Source organism: Neofelis nebulosa, chromosome 16 (assembly GCF_028018385.1).
Source record: "Neofelis nebulosa isolate mNeoNeb1 chromosome 16, mNeoNeb1.pri, whole genome shotgun sequence".
In the NCBI taxonomy this organism is placed as follows: domain Eukaryota; kingdom Metazoa; phylum Chordata; class Mammalia; order Carnivora; family Felidae; genus Neofelis; species Neofelis nebulosa.
Window position 1 is genome coordinate 36,286,854 of NC_080797.1, and position 8,991 is coordinate 36,295,844.

An 8,991-nucleotide genomic window follows, 5' to 3' on the forward strand; every position below is an offset into this window, starting at 1 on the left:
AGCTAGGACATGAGCACGTGACCTACTCTCTGCCAATCAGAAATGCAATGAAGACTGATTTCAAAGTGAGTAGGTGTGAACACCCAGACCATAAGGGGCTTACATTTTTGCTGACGTGTTGGCAGTAGAGGCGGTCCACTCTGGGGCTTTCGGTGGTGGAGTGTAGAGGGGAAAGAGGATGGATGGGGGAGTTCCATTCCTTGCTCTCGGCTACTGGCTGTGAGTCCCCTTTGGGAAAGTCCTTAACTTCTCTGAGTTTCTATTTCCTCATCTGCAGAATGGGCAGCAGAATACTTACCTCGCAGGATTATTGTGAGATCGAATAAGGTGATGCAGGGTCTGGCATGCCGCAGAGTCCGAATAAGTATTAGCTCCCTTCCTTCCTCAAACGGTAGGTAAGATCCTTGAAATTAATGGCCCTGCCTTATCAGCCTTCCCAGAGTACAGACCCTATGAGTTTTACTCAGAAGCCAAAGCTGACACTAACCTGTAAGGAGCAGGGGCAGGTGGCCATGCAATTAGGGAGAGATAGGCACATTAAGCTTCCCTCCTCCACCCATCTCCTCCCTGTTGTACCAGAGTGGCCACTATTTCATGAGCTCTAGGTGAATCCTGTTTGGGGTCAATTCAACAGAAAAACCCTTCGGTGTGACTTAACATCCACTAGTTGAACACCAAAAATATGCCAGGTGCTGTGAAATAAACATCTAAGAAATAAATAAGGTGCCACTTAGTTGTACCCTGATGGAGAAAGATGCATACATGCCTAGGATAAATATTAGACTGAGGGTGCCATCACAGCAGTGTGAACAGCATGGTGTGGGCATCAGGTGCGAACGGCATGCTGTGGGCTTGAGACATCAGAAATTCCTCAGGAGCCGAGGGCTGTTTGAGTTGAGTCTTAAATAACAAGTTAGAGTCTGACAGGGGAAGAAAGGGACTTCTCTCCTTGAGAAGTGCATAGTGCTTTGGGAGAACTCAAAGTTGGCCCAGAAAGGCTGGGTACAGGTTGGGGTTGGAGACTGAGGCCAGGGCTGGTGAATGAGCTGTGTTGAGAAGGGCTTTGCATGCACAAGAGGAGAAAAAAGCAGACATGGTTTCCCTAAACAACTGTGTGAGAAGGATGGTTTCAAGACTCCTCCTGTGTTTTTTTTCTCACCAATGCTCTACTAGGATTTCCGAAATGTGCTTAAACAGAGCTTCTCTGAACGCCACAGCCCCTCCTGGAGATGATCAATGGAATCCCCAACCGTGAGGCCAGAGAGGACATCCAAGGTCATCTGGTTCAGTCCCCAGAGGAGGAAGCAAGAGAGGGGCTCCTGGAAACGTGGCAGGCCAGGCTGAGACTGGAACTCCAACCTCTCCCACCACAACAGATGGTCTTGAGCTAAACAAGCATAAAGACACTGGGCTTTCTAATAACTAACATATACAAACTCCAGGCACTGAGCCAGCAGCCCGCAGGTGAGAGATCACGGGCAGCTTCTTGGAATGTGCCGTGGGGACTGCTGAGTGGCTCTAGGCCCTGGGCCTGAGCCTGTTCATATGCCCCAACTCGGGAGGGTCCTCCTGGGCCCAGGAGTGGACCCTGACTGCGGTGAAGTCAGGTGGGATGCAGCAGCGGCTTGCTGGGGATGTGATCCTGTGCTTTGATAGGAGGGGCTTCAAGCCGGGTGGGGATGAAGATGCTGCAGGCACCAGAGTCCTTGCCAAGCACTGTCGTGACCTGCAGACGAAGCCCTTCTAATGAGCCCTCCTCAGCTACGCGAGCTCCGGCTGGTGGAAGCCATGGTCTGGGAAGGCCTCGACGTGGTCTGGTCCTCAAGGGCCCTGATAGGACACGGTGACTCAGCAGGGACTGCCCCCGACACCATCAGAGGGGACTTCAGCATCCACATCAGCCACACCAGTGACTCCATGGAGGGGGCCCAGACGGAGATCCAGCTGTGGTTCCAGAGCAGTGAGCTGGTGGATGGGGCAGGCGAAGGCAACCAAAGCAGCATTTACCCAGCCTGAGCCCTCAGGCTGCCCTCAGCCACCCCGTCAGCCGCCCAGGATCAACTACCTCTGTCAACAAGAACTTGAGTCCACCTCCATGGTCTACCTATCTGCTCCAGACCACCTCCTTGTCCACCTTCTGCCCCACTGCAGCCCAGGGGGGTTGAGCAACCAAACTTTACGCACCTTTAAGTATCCTAAGCCAGCAAGAACTCGGACCAAATCCTCTCTGTACCAAAGTGCCAGAAAACCTTTGGGGTGTCTCCAAAAGTGTGTAGTGTGACCTCCCTTCCCCGAGAGGAGGTGGACATTAAAATTCAATGTGTCATGCACAGAGGTGGATCATTTATTACATTCTGCCATGTCTGAGGTAACGATGAAGACTTTATGGAAAGCTGTAAGAGTCTGGGAGTAGAAATAAAGCTTACCCTCTCACACACCTTAATTAATTAATTAACTAATAACATGTACAGACTCCATTGTGAAATATGTAGGATTAGCCCAATGGTGGGCTCGGTCTGGGGGGTGGGGAGTTGGCACTGTGGATTTCTCACCCATCACTCGCCTTAAGATCAGCCTCACCATTTCCGGCCCCTGCTTTCACCACAGAGGCTATTTTAGCCCGAGTTTCCAGTCGCCCTCACCACCTCCCCGAGATAAAGGTCACTGCAGAAGTCATCACCAGGTTCTCACTAAGGAACAAAAAGAGCCAAGGGGATTCTGGGCAGCCCTCCGCCACACACAGGGGCTCTGGCACGGAGCTGTTGGGACAGTTGGCATAGTGTGGCCATCCCTTCTCCCCACGGGCTGAAACTAGAACGGCATGAGGTTTCTCTGAGCAATTCTAGAACAACTGCTCCCTTGCTTTCCCTTTCACCTTTCCTCAGACCCCCATCCTCACCTGCCCCCACTCCTTCCCTCACAGAGCTTGGCGACGTGAAAAACACAGACCTATAAACTCTTCCTCTCGGCACTGAACCCAGGTGGCAAAACAGGAAGCATCTTCTTGTTAAGACAAACCCATTGTGTTCTCCGTGCACGCGTGTCCCGACAAGCAGCAGGAAACCGCCACTGGGCCGTGGCAACAGGTGTCAGGGTGACCTGAAGCCTCCTGCTAGCCTGTGCCTGGCCCTCCTTCCCTTTCTTCCTCCTGGACAGCCGCCTCCTTCCTCCTGCAGCCTGACAGCTCTTCACCTCATACCTCTTGCTCCTGCCCTTCGTGGTGGCCCAAGGCCTGATACAGACCTTAAAAGGCCCTAAACCCTAAAAAGATTATAGCCGCTCTCCAAATGTAATCTGTAACACTGACCAACCAACACACACACACACACACACACACATATGCTGGAATTAAGAGAGCTGCTTCTTTAGATTTTGGGGTTACAAAATTCTAGGTAGGTTCAAAGCAGAACGTTTCTCAAATTTGGGGCATCCCTGTCTGGTTGGAGCCCTAAATCTAACTAACCAAGTTACCCAGCACTGACGGAGGCCCACTTTGCTTGGCTTCACATGGGAGTAGATTGTTCCCAAGTAAACTAAAACAGGGATTGGAGCTGGGGGAGGGCTAAGAGATATGATCGTGGACTTGATCTACTTGCCCAGAGGGACTGGAAGCCAGAGGACACTCGGGAGAGTCAGGAAATTGGTGCTTTGACCAGGGCTCCAGCTGCAGGAAAGGCAGGACTGAGTTTCTGCAGATCTGGCTCCCTCCAAGGGACTCTGGGCATGCTTCCTTCTGGTAGGTCTCTCCAGATCAGACCTTCTAGAGAAGATCTCTGTTCTTTCTTGCCCTTTTCAAGACTCACCCTGTTCTTTCTGATGGTAATGGGGGGGGGGTGAGTTTATGGTAAGCTATTATTCCTTTGTATTTATTTTTTTTTATTTTTTACGTTTTCCATTTTTACTGAGACATAATGGACATAACAAACACTGTATTAAGTTCAAGGTACACAGCACAATGACTTTGATTTACACATATTGTGAAATGATTGCCACAGTTTGTTAACATCTATCATCTCGTAGATACAAAAAGAAATGAAAAAAATTTTTTCTGGTGATAAGACCTCTTAAGATTTACTCTCTTAGGAACTTTCTTTTTTTTAAAAAAAACGTTTATTTATTTTTGAGACAGAGAGAGGCAGAGCATGAACAGGGGAGGGGCAGAGAGAGAGGGAGACACAGAATCTGAAACAGGCTCCAGGCTCTGCACTGTCAGCACAGAGCCAGACGCGGGGCTCGAACTCACGGACTGCGAGATCATGACCTGAGCCGAAGTTGGACACTTAACCAACCGAGCCACCCAGGCACCCCTTAGGAACTTTCAACTATACTGCCTGTCAGGGTTGCCTACCACATGTTTCCTACCACACTCCTGCTCAGTCTTTACTGCTCCTGAACTCTTCCCAACTTGTCTTGTGGTCTCATGTTTCAGCTGACGCCTCAGCTTGACAAAGATAAATGTGTTTTTATTAACATTTTTGAGATTTCAGCGAAGAGGGAAAATCCAGACTTTTAAATACTGTTTTCAGACATGCCTTTGGTATATTTTAATTTCTTCTGGATTTTGTACTCAGCCAATATCATCTATTCTGCATGTCCTATATAATATACCTGAGTAGACCGGTTAGTCTAACCTAGGCCTTTAAAAACTGATCTTGAAAAATCAGTATTTTCCCAGTTTGTTGTCAGAATTAGCACACGGACCACGTTTCACTTGAGAAAACTTGATGGATCAGATCAGTAGATAGTATATCACTCTTTACAAAGTCTAGCAGCCTACCTTCTTAATTGGAAAGCACAACTCTAACCAATTGATTCCGAAAAAGGAGTTCATCAAAAGGATACAAGGTGGGTCCGAGAATTGGTAAGAAACAGCAAGACCACGTTCAGGGCTTTGCAGACAGAGACAACTCAGCTAAGGTATATTCATATATATATATATATATATATATATATATATATATATATATATTCAGTGGTTGAACTGAATAACTACAAAAGTTTCTTGCAGATCCTGCTCCCTGCTCCTTCTTAGAAACCTTTGCTCATGGGCAGGACTTCCCCAAAAGCAGTACACACATCCTCAGAGAATAAGACAGGGTGCAGAAAGTGTAGTATGAGGGCATCTTTTCCAGGCAAGGAGGGGGACAGCCAGGACCTGTCTTTCATGTATGTCAGGTCATGCCTAGCGTCAGTCTGGCATGATGGGAAAAGCCCCTTAGCTTGGAATCAAAGGTCAAGTCACTTTCTCTCTTGGAAGTCTCAGTTTCCTTAATCAGAAAACTGAAACATAGCGAACAGAGTAGCCCTGGAGGTTACATGGATAAGATATAGGAATGTGCTTAGAAATATGCAAGCTCCATGCATATGCAGAGACTTATTACTTCCCATTAGTTGGCATGCTCTTTGGTCATTAGTTAACTGTGGTTTATCGGGCCTTCAAGTCCTAGCACTTGACTCAACACCTGGCTGAGTAGGGGCTCAGTAAATGGATGCCAGGTGAATGGATGGATGAACAAATGGACAAGCAGAGTCGTGAGGAACAGTCAACTCTAGGAAATGCTTTGCACACCATCTATTGACAGATCACAACAGCAGAGAGAGACTCATTCGCTCCAAAGATACAGCGAAAGCAAAAGATGTCTCACGTGCCAAACACAACTTACCCATCGCTCAGGTAACGAAGGCCAGAAACCTGATCCACAGGCTACGTGTTCCCTGCAAGAAGGCCAAGTTAAACAGTGTGGCTCTCCCTGTGTCCTGAACTCCCAAACTGAGAGATGCTGAGAAAGTAAGCAACCTGTTCAAGGTCTGCTGGGCGACACTTCTGGCCTTGGCACTCGCTACTGATCACTCACCACTACCTTCCTTCCTTCCCCTGGGTCACTCCGACTCCTCTTTGATGGCACTTTTTTCATGGCCTTCCTGATTCCCTTCCTGTGTGCTCTAGTGGCTTCCTGGGCTTGCCCCACCCCTACTCCATTCGTTCCTACAACATTGTACTATATTTTGTCTTCCATTATTTTTAAAATATTCTGAAATATTTAAATATATAAAGGTATAACGAATAATACAATCATATTCCTAGACACCTCTCCATTTGCAACCACTTCCCTTCCCATATTGAGTTTAATGTATGCCTTGTCATGCACATTTTTGTACTTTTAGTGCTTATGGGTTAACTGCCTCTTTATTTTTCCATCCTCCCCACTATTATGGAATAAGTGTTTGTGTGTCTCCAAAACCCATATGTTGAAGCCCTAACCCCAAGGGTGACTGCATTTGAAGGTGGAGCCTCTAAGGCAGTAATTAAGGTTAAATAAGGTCGTAAGAGTGGGACCCTGATCCAATAGGATTAATGTCTTTATAAGAGATATCAGAGGCCTCACTTTCTCCCTCCTTCTCCCTCTCCCTCTCTTCCCGCCCCTTTGCACACACTGAGAAAAGGCTATGTGAGGACATAGTGAGAAGGTAGCCATCTGCAAGCCAGAAAGAGACGCTGACTCTCCTGGACCCTGATCTGGGACTTCCAGGCTCCAGAACTGTGCGGAAATAACTTTCTGTTGTTTAAACCACCCAATGTATGGTATTTTGTCAGCGTGAGCTGACTGCTACATCCACTGTGCCCCAAGTGGGCTAGGAAAGGCCAGGGACCACGGGTGTTCATCTCTGTAGACTCCACAGCCATGCCTGACACGTACATGCTTGTCAAATATTTGTAAAATGAATGAAAAGGAAGTCACTGCAGAACCAAAACAGATGTCCTAGGGCCTATTTCCCGGGACCAAAGTGTTCTCTGCTCTGCCACAATACAGGTCCCATTCAAGCTGCTGCTGAGACCACTATATATAGTCAACTCCCAACAAAGTAAATTTAAGAGGAGAAAAGGGAATTCCCAAGAAAAAAGTGCAGGAAGTGCTGGCATCTTAAGAAAGTCGCTTTAGCGACCAATTAAATGTGTATCAGGCACCCGCTTATTAGGAATTCAGTGTTGAACAGCCTCCATTTCTGTAAGGCAATAGTCTTTATTTTTTTTAGTTTTTTTATGTGTTTATTTTATTTTTGAGAGAGAGAGAGAGACAGAGTGCGAGTGGGAGAGGGGCAGAGAGAGAGGGAGACACAGAATCCGAAGCAGGCTCCAGGCTCTGAGCTGTCAGCACAGAGCCTGATGTGGGACTCGAACTCACGGACCGTGAGATCATGATCTAAGTTGAAGTCAGACGTTTAGCTGACTGAGCCATCCAGGTGCCCCGGCAATCAGTCTTTAAAAGACCAAAGACCTAGTGGTCCTAAGATGCCCTGGATATAAGCAAGCACTGTGTGTCTGCTTCTGTTATGGACATGTCCTTTGTATGGACGCTTTGGAGTATTCGTGGCACTCCAAATGGAGAACATAAGCTGAAAGACCTCTCCTTCAGTTTATAAGACTAAGCACATCCGTGGCACAGCTTGAACATGATCGTGGCCACTCCCACGAGCCCCTAAGCATCAGTAAGGGGCTTTACTTCTGGAGTCTCTGCTTTGACTTCTAAGATTCTCCAGAGGGAAAGAGGCAACAGTCTCAAGAAGCTGGCTTCAAGTCTCTTGCTCAACGTGCATCACATGCTCCATAACAAGTGCGATGAGACAGAACCCTCCATGATGGAGGATATCACTGTGGGACCCATTATTGAACTACTATTGAATTATACCAAACTACATAAAAAATCTGTTGTTGTTGTTGTTGTTGTTGTTGTTGTTGTTGTTTAAATCACACCATTGTTTGAGACAATGCAAAGACGACCCAGAAAAGTACCCAGCACAATTTTGTTTTCAAGAAGCATAGAGTCTATTCCAGAATAGAAAATAGTTCACGTGCCATGGCCGTATATACCAGTTTGGGTGTCACCAAACTAAAGTGCTATGGAAGTGCCGAGAAGAAAGGGCAGAGGAGGTGGGCCATCCTGAGTCTCCAAGGATGGGATGGGACTTGGAAAGTCATACTGAGTTCTTCCTACACTGCACCTCCCATAAAGAGTGTATTCACAGTAAATAGTCACTGACTGCATGCTAGCACTCATGAGGGATTATGAGGGAAAGCTCATAATCAGTGTTGAAAATACTAGGGAATCCCCAACGTCTCACTCAGAGACCAGCTAAGAAACTGAAACTGAAGGCTCCCAGGCCACAACATGCCACATCCACGTAGCCAGAGCTGGAGGAGCTTGGCAGTACAGTGAGAGGAGGAAAAGGCTTTGAAGTGAGCACCACCACTTAGCATCAGGCAGAAGCTACTAAGGAGACCAGAATCAGTAGCAGCCCATTATCTCTCTACCCCCAAAAACGTGGCGTATCTGCCACAAAATTCTCTAGTCCTTCCCATTGTACTTGTGGACTTTCCATGGTGGCCTATACCAGTGAGAGAACCAAGAAAATCCCTAAGGATAACAAGGAATAGCCTGAAAAGAGAGTCTGGAGCTTATGGAGAGTCTGGAGATTATGTCTAATCCCGTAACTTTTTAGATGGGCAGCCAAGAACCAGAGAGAGGAACTGACTTGAGCAAAGTCACATAGTAACTTATGGCAGAAGCAAGACTAGAACACAGATCTTCTGCCTCTGAATTTATTTTTTCTTAGAAGCATCTGGCACACGGAAAAGGGCTCCAGGAGGAAGCTTCCGGAATAATTCCAAACTGAAGTTGTCCTGACATTCCTTACCAACACCCTGCCCAGATATAACCCCTGAGGATCCTCTCCACCTGGTTCAAGAGATTGCCCATATCCCTAAAAGCAAATGGGTTCCAGATGCCAATGAGAGTAGCCAAAACCTTTGGGTTGGAGGAAAAGTTCAATGAGGTCTTCTCATGCTTCCATTTAGGGATTTGGAATAACAGGGAGTAGTTAAGCAATAAGCAGGATGCCATAAAAAAAAAAAAAAGTCCTGCACTTCAGAGTCTCAGATGCCAAAGTTTAGGCATCTTCTAGGCAGCCCAGTCTCCTCACTTTGCACTTGAG

General features: G+C 47.2%; 1 pseudogene; it reads left to right on the forward strand.

Moving 5' to 3' along the window:
• Positions 1-1,456: 1,456 nt before the first annotated feature.
• On the forward strand, positions 1,457-2,226 carry LOC131497380 (nucleoside diphosphate kinase, mitochondrial-like; annotated as a pseudogene).
• The last annotated feature ends 6,765 nt before the right edge of the window (positions 2,227-8,991 follow it).